Source organism: Cetorhinus maximus, chromosome 12 (assembly GCF_964194155.1).
Source record: "Cetorhinus maximus chromosome 12, sCetMax3.hap1.1, whole genome shotgun sequence".
Taxonomy (NCBI): Eukaryota; Metazoa; Chordata; class Chondrichthyes; order Lamniformes; family Cetorhinidae; genus Cetorhinus; species Cetorhinus maximus.
This window is the reverse complement of record NC_135890.1, coordinates 120,387,779-120,401,941: the sequence shown is the minus strand read 5'-3', so window position 1 is coordinate 120,401,941 and position 14,163 is coordinate 120,387,779. Positions and strand designations below refer to the sequence as shown.

General features: G+C 46.3%; 1 protein-coding gene across 1 annotated transcript in view; it reads left to right on the top strand.

Annotated features, from left to right (window-relative positions):
* Positions 1-14,163, top strand: part of galnt9 (polypeptide N-acetylgalactosaminyltransferase 9) — a 262,098-nt gene that overhangs the window by 244,182 nt on the left and 3,753 nt on the right. The gene's annotated exons all lie outside the window — the stretch shown is intronic.

Below are 14,163 nucleotides of genomic sequence, written 5' to 3'. Positions count from 1 at the left end.
TATTTATCCAGTTCCCTTTCAAAAGTTACTGTTCAATCTGTTTCCACCACCCACTCTTTCTGACAACGAGGGCTGAATTTTTGCTCCAAACTTAGGGGCGCAGAGTTGTAAAATTCCTAATTCCCTAAAACCGACTCTGGAGAAAGTGCCCCAAATCTTTGCATTTTCATTCCGTATAGGGATGGGTGCAAACTGGAGTCGGGCCGTTTGCCCCAGGAAACCTGGGGTGCCAGGTGCAACGGTAAGATGTTTAAAAGACCCACCTCAGTGCTCTGGGACTTCACCCCTGCTCTGTAAAAACAATGAAACCAAAAACAGCTCCCTAGCCCTCACCCCTCACACCCCCTCACCTCCACACACTCTCCATGCCAACTCATGCCACTTCATTCCCCTCACCCACCGCCATGCCCTTTATAACCCCTATGCCATCTCATCCCAACGCATGATCCCCTCACCTATTACCCTTTGCCCTTACACCCTTCTCGCCAGCTCAGTCAGTATCCCCCACGGGCAGGTCTCAGGAGCCATACTGAGATGAAATAAATTCTAAGGGCAGGATGTTCGCCGGGCGGGCATGGTGGCCGGGCTCGGGAGTGACTGGGAAACGGCCTGCCGCCCACAATCGGACCCCGACTGCAATTTCACACTGGCTGTCCAATTAACAGGCGGACTGTGTGAAAGGTGTGCCAAGGAGCTCAGCGCCGCTAGGGCGGGGATGGGAGGAATGTGAGTGCTAAAGTCTGCGCATGCTCGGGGGAGCTCGCACTGAAAGTGCCCTGAAGGCACAGAGCTGCCTCAGGGAGCCGAAAAATTGTGGATTCAAAAATAAATATTTTAAAAATGAGAGAAAAATGTCCCTACATGTGACTCAGTCACATGAACGGGGGACATATTAAATATGATGTTTAAGAAATTTTTATTTTAAATTACTGTTGGAAACCTCATCCCACCCGTGGATGAGGTTTCCTAAAAAACCCAAAGGCCGCCAGGCCAATTCGCCTGCCCGCCAACTGAATCTTAATTGTCAGTGGGCACGCTGCCGACTCTTGCACATGCCCACCGACCGAAGTATCGTGAGAGTGCACAGTGACGTCGGGCACACACCCACCCTTGGGACATAAAATCCTACCCTAAGTGTCTACTTATAACTTCATTATTTTAAAAAAACACTCTCATTCATAAAAACCCATTCAATACATTTAATTTCTTTCAAGTATTTAATCCCTTATGAAAACAAGCATATCCTTCAAGTACTTAATTCCTTGTGAAAACCGACATTTGTATTCATAGCCTCACATCAAAGGCTTTATAACCACTTGGTGCTGTCAATCAAACTGTGAATTTACAGACCCCCAATGTGATACTGATAGTAGAATCGGTCATGCAGCACTAATCCTATAATGATAACCCTCACATTTATGTTAATAGGGAGCTGGTGAAATTGTAAGCGCTGATTTTTTTCAACTGCAGGCTGTTGTATTTTTCTTAAATTTAAAGTGCTTGGGGACCTAAATGCCTTGGCAGCTTGACAATGCCACTGATGTTCTCCACTTTTCATGCGCATTCATGGCTACTTTTAACAATCCCTAAGGGTACCCTACCTCTCCCAAAAGGGCACCGGACCTCTGTCAGGGGGGGCACTCGGGCTCTCCCAAGGGGATACTTGACCTCTCCCAAAGGGACCCTTGACCTCTCCAAAATAACTCCAACAGCTTTAGATCTTTTTGTTCCAATCTCTAAAGCCCGTGAATCATCTTTTGGAAATCACGGTAAAGAAAACTGCATCGGCATTGAAGGCAGCTGCACTTCTACATGCGAAACACGGATGCGCAAAGTATAACTCGTGCATTGCCACACTCCCCCACCCCACCCCGCACCCCCGCCTCCCCCCAGCCTTGGGACAGCACTTCCAGAATTGGGCTTTGGGCGCCATTTTGGATGAAGGGGTGGAGCCCTTCCATCGTTGCGAGAATTCAGGCCTTGATTTTTGGGTTGCCTTGTCTCGAACAAAAACAATTTCACACCAAAAATCAGAAAGCATTAAATTACCGAGCGTGAAAAGATTTTTTTTTTTACAAAAAAGGCTGTCATTTTGATGAGCAGTGGGAATCAAGGAAGTAATGATCAACCGTCAGTAAACACGTCAAACTCAAACGCTGGCATCTGCTGGTATTGTTCATATTCATCTCTGTCACTCTGTCCCGATTAACATGGTACTGCAGTCTTTCCATTGCACTTGTGCATTGACGGATTGCTAACAGGTGTACTGGCTCCCGGGGCCGTGTAGTAAGGTGAGAGCACACGGCAATTATAAATCAAAATGGAATGTGTCAATCTTGATAATGTTAGCTATTCCTGTAATGACTGTGACTGCGGAAGACACGGGGAGTCTCAGTGCCCTGTTAGATGTCAGTCTGAACTGGCGAAAAATCCACATCCCCATTTGTCACCTGAAGTCGATTGCGGTTGAAATCATTCCGTTTCCTCCCACTAACTGAGTGATTCTTCCCCCCTTTGACTGTGATGCTCACAAACTGTCCCCTCCCCCCACAGCCCCCAGGATCTTGCCTTTTGCAAGCCTTTGTGTTCATTAAATTCCACCGAATCTTTTTCTCTGCTTGCTCCTCTTGTACAGTTCCTGACTCTCTGATTTTTGATCCATCTTTTGTGTTCCTTTTCTCTTCCACTTTGGTTATTTTGTCTCACTGTTGGATCTGCGCTTAAAAAATAAAAGGGAGGTGGATGCAGACTTTAAAAGCAAAAGAAAATTGCAGGACGATGGTGGAGGAGCACCGAGAGTGGGACTTAATCCTATAACTCTTTTGGAGAGTCAGCACAGACCCGATGTGCAGTGATATTCGGTAAACTTTATGGGCAGAATTTTCTCCCCGTCGGGGGTGGGGAAGTTGAAGAGCAGGCGCACGGAGGCACATCTCCGATCAGGGGCGCGCTGTCATTTTACATGGGTGGGCCAATTAAGGCCCGCCCAGCATGACACCCACATGGAAGCGCTATGAGCTCCCTGTGCGGGCTGGAGGTGGGAGGGAGGATTCCCTGAGCCGGGAGTGCGCTCTTTCACGCATGCGCACGAAAGAGCGCAGTCATCCCCCTGAGGCTAAGCGCTGCCTCAGGGAGATCGGCTGTACGTTGAAAAATATTAAAAATTAAAAATTAAAAATTTCCTGACATGTCCCCTCATGTGACACTGTCATGTGAGTTGGGACATGTCCAGCACTTCTAAAAACACTTTAATTAAGTTTCTTAAAACCTACATGAAGCCTCATCCCGCCCATGGATGAGGGTTTGATGCTTTTTCTAATTCCCGCCAGGGCTCCCGGTTTGCCCGACAACCTTAAGGTTGGACGGGCAGGTCCATTAATTAGTTCAATGACCCTGTCAATGGCCTCAATTGGCCAATGACAGGTCGGCGGGCCCGCAGCTGATTCTGCTGAGCCCCCGCCTACCGGAAAATTTAAATGGGGCGCGGTGACGTCGGGAATTCCGCCTGACGTCACCGCGCGTCATTTTACACACCGGCAAGCGGGCCCCACCCCCCCCACTGCTTGCCGACCGGGAAATCCTGGCCTGTATGTTCCACTCACCTCCAAACCGGTTCTTTCTCCTCACAGTTTCTTTCGATCCCGGACATCTCTCGTAACATTAACACGTCCACAGGATGCACGGCGCTTCTAGGAGTTAACTTTGAGAAAGCAGTTAACGTTGACTAAAGCTCGACAGACTTGATTGAGTTTTCTGATGATTTAGCAAAGAGGGTGGACGAGGGCAGTGTAGTTGAGGCTGGAGTACTGTAAACAGTTCTGACCTTTCAGAAGGATTTAGAGCTGGAATTTAGGAGGTGCTGTGTTCCCCCCTACCCCCCCCCCACCACGCCCCCCCTCTCCCCCCCAATCCCCTCCACCCCTTGCTAAAAAGCCGTTTGAGAACCTGCCCACAATAGAGCATGCTGTCTCGCAGCTATCTTACACTCGGCAGGACACTGGTTAGCTCAGGGTGGAGGTCCCACTTTAGCGAGCTGCCGGCCGATCTGATTGGCCCAGCAGCTGCATCAGGCTCGAGCAGTGGCCACGGCTGGGACTACAGGCAGTACCCGAGGAAGAGGTGCTAATGGAGGCCGGACACCAAAGAAAGCCTGGAGCATTGCCAGGGCTAGGTTAGCTGGGCCCAGCGAGGAGGGGTGGCGGGGGTTGGTGAGGGGTCTGGGTTTGAGATGCCATGAGGGGGGCGGGGGGTTTAAAGGGAGGTATGACCTTGGGAGTAGGGGTGCATTTGCCCTGCCCGAAATCAAAGCCTGGGTCACAGCAGGAGACCCATTTATTTCTATCCTTAGTAGTCGGAGCGGTTTGATACAACTGAGTGGTTTGCTGGGCCATTTCAGAGGGAAGTTAAGAATCACAAAATACCAGAACGATTGCAGCACAGCAGGAGGTCATTCAGCCCATTGCGTCTGTGCTACCTCTCCGAAGGAGCAATTAACTCCCCCGCCTTCTCCCCGCAACTCTTCCTTTTCAGATAATAATCCAATTCCCTCTTGACAGCCTCGATTGAATCTGCCTCTATCGCAGTCCCCGGCAGTGCATTCCAGACCCTAACCACTCGCCGTGTGAAGAAGTTTCTCCTCATGTCGCCATTGCCCCTTTTGGGCAATTATCTTAAATCCCTGCCCTCTGGTTCTCGACTCCTCCACTGATGGGGACGGTTTCTCCCTCTCTGCTCTGTTCCAGACCCCTCGTGATTTTGAATCCCTCTATCAAATCTCCTCTCGACCTTCTCTTCTCCAAGGAAAGCAGCCTACCTGAGACGGCTACGTTGCTGTGGGTCTGAAGTCAGGTGTAGGCCAGACTGAGTAAAGCCAGTTCCTCAGAACTGAGCTAAATAAACATGGCCAAGAGGTGCGCACGTGATTTTACTCATGTCTACTGCTTCTTTCAATAATCAAAGGAAATATGGCTCTTGGATTTTTATCACATCAAAATGTATTTCATCATCAGTACTTAGCATATTGTTTCAATTCACCAGCCTCTGAATAATCTCTTTGACCCACATCACACAGTATGCTGATGTGAATGTTTTTGATCAATATACTGGAGAGGGATTTCAAACCTCCTGATAGGGGCAGCTTCGAGAAACGCTTTGATTTCCAAACTGAAATTTCAGTCGGGTAAACAAAACCAGCTGATGTCATGTAATTAGAAACTAATTTTAGCATTGGTGCAGTCCCTAATGCTCAAATTATTATCCAAGGACTGACCCACTGTGGTAGAAAGGCAGGTAATGTGAGGGAGAGAGAGAGAGAGAGAGAGATCAAGAGAGAGAGCAAGACAGAGAGAACCTGAGAGTGTGAGAGAGATAAAGCAAGACAGAGAGAACCTGAGAGTGAGAGAGCAGGACAGAGAGAGTGAAAGAGAGATAGAGACAGAGAGCAAGACTGAGACAGAGCAAGCATGCAAAACAGAGATGGGTGGACAGAGTAAAAGAGATAGTAAGAGAGAAATGAAGGAAGACGGAGAGAGGCCGAGGGGGGAATTGCAGAGAAAGTGATAGAGGCCTCGATTTTCACAGGGTCTCCACTTTAAAATGGTGGATATTGGCCCTGGAGGAAGTGCAGGGTAGATTCACCAGAATGATACATAGCCCCAAAGAGTTAAATTTCAAGGAGATATTACACAAAGTCAGGCTGTATTCCCTGGAATTTAGAAAGATAAGGGGTGATTTGATGACTTTTTTCAAGTTATTAAGGGGAGCTGATAGGATAGATAGAAGCTACTCCTGCTGGGTGCGGGAGTATAAGACGAGGGAGCATAGTCGCAAAAGTTAAAATCAGGCCTTTCAGGAGTGAAATTGGGAAACACTTTCTCACAAAAAGGGTGGTAAAAGTTTGGAACGTTCTTCCACAAACAGCGGTTGATGCTGGATCAGTTGTAAATTTTAATTCTGAGATTCCTGGACTTTCATTAGCCAAAGATGTTCCGGGATATGGGGCAAAGGTGGGCACATGGAGTTGGGTCGCAGAACAGCCCTGGTCTCATTGAATGGCAGAACAGGGTCTAAATGTACTTATCACTAACGTTCTCCGGTTTGATGAGCGCAGAAGAAATACCTGTACATTTGTAATAATATTCACAATTTTCAGTATAAATCCATACTCCTGTATTCTATACAGAACCCATTACCAGCATGCCTTGTGTGATATACACCACCTATGGAATCCAGTCTATCATCACTTCCCACCACAGTTAACAGTCTTTGAGCCAGCAGGTTGTGGATTCAAGACCCACTGACCTGGCACCAACCCCAGCACATGCTCCCAGTTCATCCTCCCAGAGCAGTACGGAGGGGGTGCCACACTGTTGGAAGTTCAGCCTCTTGGGTGAGATGTAGAACTCAGGGCCCGGTCTGCCCTCTCAGGTGGGTGTGCGAAACCCCACAGCCGCTGTTTCAGCAAAGAGTCATTCCTGGTGTCCTGGTCAATACTTATCTCTCAAACAACATTACAAACACCAGATCACATGGTCATGCATTTTCAGCTTTGTGGGAGCTTGCTGTGCTCATATTGGCTGCTGCGATTACAACACTTTTTACTTGTGATTCTTGTCACACAGTTTAACTTAGTGCCTTTAGTTAAAATCTCCAACAGCCTTTCAACAGTTTGAATTTAGTATTGTCCGGCAAGGTCAGACATTAGTTATCGGTAGGTAGGTGATCAGGTGCAGTTGTGAATTGTATCCATCAATTGGACCGATGTCAATTCAAGGGAGATACCTCATTAACTTTGGATACCGCTGCTTTGGTCCTTAACTGTTTTAACGAGGGGCAGTGAGTCACACCAGTAAATGCTACTCCTGTTTCTGCATTTCTATCAGTTCGGATGAGAAAGTTTAAAAGCATTTCAGGAATCATCTGTCACCAGAATCAAGTAGAGCGATTTATTACTGTGTTGCCAAGAGCACTGTTAAATTAAGTGGCTTTATATCGATACCTATCGCAGCCCACAGTGTACTGCGCACCCAACCAATCTCCACATTTCATTAGCAAAATCTTATCCAGCAGCCAAATTTGATTGATCCAAGCCCCACGGACCACCCTTGTAAAAGAAGTGACACAGTTATATATCCCACAGCACCTTCATTTGGCAGAAAACAATCTCCTTTTAAATTCAAGCAATATCCAAACAGTAAATTGTGTTTTTGGTTTGGATTAACCATCCCATCAGATAACCAGGTTGTCACTCGTGTGATTAGATATAGGAAGGATATGAGAATTCTCATTTTTTTTAAAAAAATCATTGTTATTTTTAGATGATATATTGGCCCTTGGAAGGAGGTGCAGTGCAGACTCACCACCAGAGCGTTAAAGCAGAATGCTGCATTGCTGGAAATCTGAAGTAAAACTGAAAATGCTGTGAATACTCAGCAGGTCCGGCAGGCGCCTGTGGAGAGGGAAACAAGAGTTAACGCTTTGGTTGATGACTTTCCATCAGCCCTATCAACTTGCTGGTGGCTTTCTTACCTCTGAGACAGAAGGCCGTGGGTTTAAGGCCTCTTCCAAGCTGATATCTCACTAGCACATTGAGGGAGTGCTGCAGTGTTGGAGGTGCTGTCTTTTGGGTGAGATGTCAATCTGTTTTTCCACGTTGTTGGAACTGATCCTATGGCATCATTCAAATAGTAAGGGGAGTGGGCTGGGGGTGGGGGGCGGTGCAGGGTCCTTGCAGTAGCCTTGATAAAATAAGGATTTGCATTTATATAGTGCCTTACACAACCTCAGGTTGTCCAATGAAGAAGCACTGTCACTGTTGTAATGTAGGAGATGCAGCCAATTTGTGAACTGGAAGATCTCACAAACAGCAACGTGAATGATCAGAGCATCAGGTTTTTTTTTTTAAGTAGGTGAGGGCTAAATGTTGGCCAGGATACTGGGGAGCTTCGTCCAAATAGTGCCATGGGAGCTTTTACGTCTTAGCGTCACACCCGGTAGACAGCATCTCTGACAGTGCAGCACCGCCCCAGTACTGTAGTGCGAATGTCTCTGGATTATAATTCTCTCTGTGCTGTTAATTCCATGTACTGAATACCAGAACAAAGGATAAATATAACAACTCCCAACACCTGGGAGTCTATCGATTGGGCAAATGAAGGTGAGTTTTTCAAGCTCGCCTTCCCCCCACCCACCCACCCCCCCCAATTCCTTGTCGATCCGTTTATTGGGCAACAGAGAGATTTGGAGCGTAATTCCTGCCCGTAACAGTGTTTGAAAGCATTGAGTCAGCACCCAGTCACACCCTGGCATCAGTCAACTTAAATGGGTCTGGTTTTAATTAACCAGAGGCATGCTTCATTCTCGATTTGTGCAGTAGAACATTAACTATATCAATTCTAGGAAGGATGCCGGGAGTCTAATAGCTCCAAAGAGCTGCCGACCTTTAAAAGCTTTCAATAGTCTGGTGATTTATCAGAGTCCTAATTAGTGCAGAAGGAAGATATATCTGAATTAAATATCCTTCTATAATAGTTAACACGATATTCAATTCTTTTAACAAAAACACAGCTGAAAACCAAGATGGCAGCCTGATTGTGACCCCTGTGCTATTTATCAATGATCATTCAATGCTTTGCTATGATATACCTATGCCTGTTATTTAAACGGAATAAAGCCTGCCCTAAAAGTTCGAGTGCTTGATAGATGGAGTGCTGTGAATACAACAATTTGCATTTAGATAGCACCTGTAACCTGGAAAAAAAACATTTCCAAGGCGCTTCACAGGAGCATTGTCGAACAAAATTTAACGCGAGGGGATATTAAGACAGGTGAACCAAAGTTTGGTCAAAGAGGTAAACATTCAAGAGCCAGAAAAGGAGGAAAGGAGAGGGTTAGGGAGGGAATTGCAGGGCTTTGGGCCAAGACAGCTGAAAACACGGACACCAATGGTGGAGTGAAGGAAATCAAGGATGCTCAGGAGACCGGAATTGGAGGAGGACAGAGATCTTGGAGGGCTGTAGGGCTGGAGGAGATTACAGAGATAGGGAGGGGGGTGGGGTGGGGTAAGCCATGGACGGACTTGAAAACACATGAACATTTTGAAATCGGGGCATTGCTGAATGGAGCAGTAATGTAGGTCAGCGAGCACACGTTAGGGTGAAGAGGGCTTGTTGCAAATTAGAATACGCGTTTTCACAGAATCACACAGTGCAGAAGAGGCCCTTCGGCCCATCGAGTCTGCACCGACACGTGAGAAACACCTGACCTACCGACCTAATCCCATTTACCAGCACTTGGCCCATAGCCTTGAATGTTATGACGGTGCCAAGTTGGATGAGCTGAACTTAATGGAGGGTTCAATGTAGGAGACTGGCCAGGAGGACATTGGAATAAGCTCGCAAGGAGTCATGTAGAGACGGCTCCTTGCATAATGTTCCCAACGCAGGAATCGGATGTGATTCCTGCCTTATTTATGATCTTTCCATTTCACTTCTGCAGGGAGTTCAGTCAGAGTGTACCGGATGGTCCATGGCTTTCAGCCTCAGCCAATCAGAGCACTCATTTGGGGAAATTTTAACAAAGCAGTGGCTCGATTATATTAGCCTTGTTTTAACGTTGGGATGCTGCTGCCAATTATGAGCTGAATCAATCATTTCCTTAGCTCATTCTTGCTCCTTTTCCCCAGTGGCATCCAGTGTGGGTAAAAAAAAATAAGAAATAAGAAAGACTTGCATTTACATAGCGCCTTTCATGATGTTAGGATATCCCAAAGAGCTTTACAGCCAATGTAGTCCTTTTGGAGCATAGTCACTGTTGTCATGTGGGAAACACAGCGGCCAATTTGAGTACAACAAGATCCCACAAGCAGAAATGTGATAATGATCAGTTAAACTGTTCTGTGCAATGTTGATTGGCGGGTTGGCGGGGGGGCGGGGGGGCTAAATATTGCTCAGGGCACCAGGGATAATTCCATGACTCTTCATTGGAATAATGGCCAGGGAATCTTTTACATCCACCCGAGAGGACAGACGGCCTCGATTTAACATCCTGTCCGAAAGACGGCGCCGCATAGAGTTTGTGCTCGAGTTTGTGGCCTGAACCCACAGCCTTCTGACTCTGTGGTAAGAGTACTGCCCACTGACTGAGCACCTCCTCACTACAGCACTCACTCCACCGAGGTCGGGGGGGAGAGGTAGAATGAAGAAGTGGGGAGGTAAAAGAAGAAGGAGGAAAGGTGTAGAAAGCAGGAAATTGGAGAGGGGTAATTTAGTCTGGTGCACCAAGAAACAGTAACACAAATAAATATAATATTTGTGATATGAAAGGTTGAGGCTGATGGATTTTGCACTGATATTATAGAAATATGTTGCAATGAAAGAATGCAGAGGCAGTCACGACAGTGTGGTCTAGTATATTGATTGTCTTCTGCGCACAAAGTTGCTATTTGTTCAGCTTTATGGATTGGTGTTTCCAGGCTGAGAATAAAAGATGAAATAGAGAAATCGAGAGAGCAGAATGTGAGATGTCTGATGATCAATGCATGCTGTCAATTTACTGCCTGCACATTTATTGAGATTTATCATTCCAAACTGCGCTTGTTTTCCTGGTCAATTAATTCGACATGTTTTCTCATCCACTGCTTGCTGTTCATTGGCTGCTGCTTCAGACATGACCATGCCCCACCCCCCACCATTACCCAACAGCACCTGGGCAAAAGCGACTTTGCCATCATTTTCTCCCTCAATTAAATCATGACTTTCTGTTTCTTAAGAAGGCGGGTAGTAGGGGGAAGCCATAACCTACTGAGGGGGATGTGTTAAGGTTTCTGGTGCCTGGCACAGCTACACACGATGGGGGTCTGGGGGAAGAGGTGGGGACGCATTGGATGGTCGGGTTGCCAATCCTCCAAGAGTGACCTGGAGTATCCAGGAATTAAAGATTGATCTCCTGATCATTGCTACGAGCAACAGCCTGGGGGAAATTCATGAGGACTTTAAAGAGAGCCATGGGTTGGTTTTCTCACACCTTTGAAAACTTTTGTTTATATATTTCAGAACTAAATTTTTTAGTATTACTGAAAAGCGAGACAGGTTGCTGAAGCTTTTCATCTCGCACTCATCAGTACAAACACAAGAATGCCAAATTTCAAACAATCACAACAATTTATACTACAGGAGCAAAGGATGCTGATTGGTTGGCAAGGCGACTCTGATTGGCCGAGGTGTTGCCATGGTGGAAACAATGGGGAATTAGAGACTCCCCAAGCTCTTGGGTAGTTCAAAAAAGGTGCAAGGCTTGAACAGAATCTTTTTTGTTTACAGAGAACAGGTCCCTGTGTATAAATATATGTCGCTTCCAATATTTTTATAAAACATTGAAAATGGGGAACCGAGAATGTTTGTCTGAGTTGGGTTGTGGCAGCTGGAGATCTTGTGATGATACCTCCAGATTTGTGTCCTATCAGAGTTGACAACCCTTTTGGAGCAGAGGTCAACGTTTCCTGTTCGCAATCCCATTTTACTGAGTGATGGACAGTGTGTGTGGGTCTTGCATGATAATTGCTGACCCCCATTTCCAGGAATCCCCATGGATGCTCCCAGATCTCTGCTTCAGGAGTGGCAAAACCCAAAATTTACTCTACCCTGCATTCCAATGGTGACTGTAGCTCAATATTCCCTTGAGCTCTTGAGTTCTTCTTTAACCAAAGCAAATAGGTGTGGCAGGAGTCGGCACCCCCTTCAGAAGTAATCAGGCGTATGTAACTATTTACAAAGTAGACTACTGATTGCAGGAAAAAGAGGGACAAAGAGACTTCAGAGGGTTAGAACAGGAGGAGGCCTCAAGCTTGATCTGCTATTCAATTAGACCACAACTGATTTGTACCTTAACTCCACCTATCTGCTTTAGTTCTGTAAACCTTAATATCCTCATCTAACAAAAACCCATCATTCTCGATTTTGAAATTTTCAATTAACTCTCAGCCTCAATAGCTTTTTGCGAAGAGAGTTCCAGATTTCCACTACCCACTGTGTGAAAAAGTGCTCCCTGACCCTGAACAGTCTAGCTGTAACTTTAAGATTATGCCTCCTTGATCTGGACTCCCATACCAAAGGAAATCGATCATCTCTGTCTACCCTTAATCTCCGATACTCAAGGGAATACAATTTTAGGCAATCTGTCCTCATAATTTAACATTTATAGTCTGGGGTATCATTCTGCCCGATCAAAGGCCAATACATCCACCCTCAGGTACATTGCCCAGAGTATTACAGGCCAAGGTAGCTGGGATTCAAGTGGAATATTGCAGCTAAATTTAATGTAGCCTTTTCTGCCCCCACCTCCCTGCCCCCAAATTGTCAATTTGGGAGCTCATCTCTGAGTCAAATGCGACAGCAAGGTTGCAAAAGACTGGCTTGATCTCAGTCTGTTGCCGGGGAGAGTTGGTAGCGAGGGAACAGTGTCTTAGTGGGGAATGAAAATGGTGGCCTCAGTCATCCTATTATTTAACTGGAGGAAGTTTCTGCTCATCCAGTGCTGGATGTCAGCTAAGCAGCCCGATAATTTAGCAGTGATGGTGGTGCGGCAGAGCTGGTTGTCATCAACGTATATGTGAAAACCAACTCTCTTCCATTCATCCCCCTCTTCCCACCAAACATTATTCACAGCAGGACTCTATCTCAGATTGATGTACTTTAGGATTTGTAACCATTCCTGCAGACCAAAGCTCTGTCCGCCCAGAATATTGGACTATTGGCTCCAAAACAAGCTGACATAATTCACCAAGGCTCCTTGGTTGAATGTGAAGCCATGAACAGTGTCAGAAGGCAATCGATTTCGACAATTAAACCATGCTACCTGTAAAACCAAGAAAAACCATTTTGAAACTTGGATTATCTGAGGGAGCACTGAACTGGGTCGGAGAATGTGCAGAGGAGGGAGGGTGGGGAAGGAGATGGGCATTGTGGAGGGATGAAAGAGGGGGATTGGTAGGAGAGAGGGAGAAGGGAGAGAGCAGGAAGGAGGGAGTGAGACGAAAGGAAGATGAGAGGTGGGGAAGGGGGTGTGGGAAGAAGGGAAAGGCAGAGGGAGAAAAGAAGCGGAAGAGGAAAATAAAGGCTCAAAGGGAGGAGAAAGGCAGAAGCTGGTGAAAGGAAGGTGGATTTGGAGGAAGACGGGTATGGGAGGAGGGGAGGGGACAATAAGGGGAGGGTGTAAAGTAATAAGTGGGAGGAGTAGAAGAACGAAGGCACTGGAGGGAGGAGTGGAGACAAGAGTGGAAAAAATTTACATGTAGTCCATAAAGCACATAAACTCCTTAGTGATTAGAAACTGATAATTCAGGGTAGATTTAGTCTGGATCACCAAAAGAGAAATGAATACTCCCCTATCCATCATCATGTCCTTCACTGCACTCAACACTTTGTGAACCTTTCCCCATTTGCAGCATCACACGAGCAATATTCGAACAGTTAAACTTTGCACCCCTCAACTCAGGTCCACTTAGTCTCTCCTGCCTTTATCCCTGGATGTTTCTGAGGGCATCACTAAACTGGCTTCATTCTGTCCTTGACGTCCACCATTCATCATAAAATGCTGACATTTTACTGGAGTGAAAGTAATTATGGGGAATTGGTTCTCCCAAAGAAGACTGCGAATCGCCTGAGTGTGTTCAACAATGACAGGTCCAAGAACATAAAATTGAAATGACTGATGTCGTTTATAATAATAACAGTTGCATTTATTTAACCACATTATCACATTGCACATCTCCCGCGGGGAGCTGCTCTGAGGCACGGTGCCTGTTATCTAATCGAGGTGTTTAAGATGATTAAATGATTGATAGGGTAGATAGAAAGGAACCATTTCCTGTGGTGAGGTGGGGGTGGGGGTGGGGGCGGGGGTGGTGGGGAGTCCAGAACAAGGGCCATCACCTTAAAATTAGGGCCAGGACATTCAGGGGTGATGTTGTTCTTCACACAAAGGGCAGTGGAAATCTGGAACCCTCTCCCTCAAAAAGCTGTGGAGGGTGAAAGGGGAAAGGTTTAGGGGGAACATTAAGGGGAACTTCTTCACTCTGAGAGTGGTGAGAGTGTGGAACGAGCTACCATCTGACGTGGTAAATGCGGGCTCACTCTTAAGTGTTAAGAATAAATTAGATAGATACAT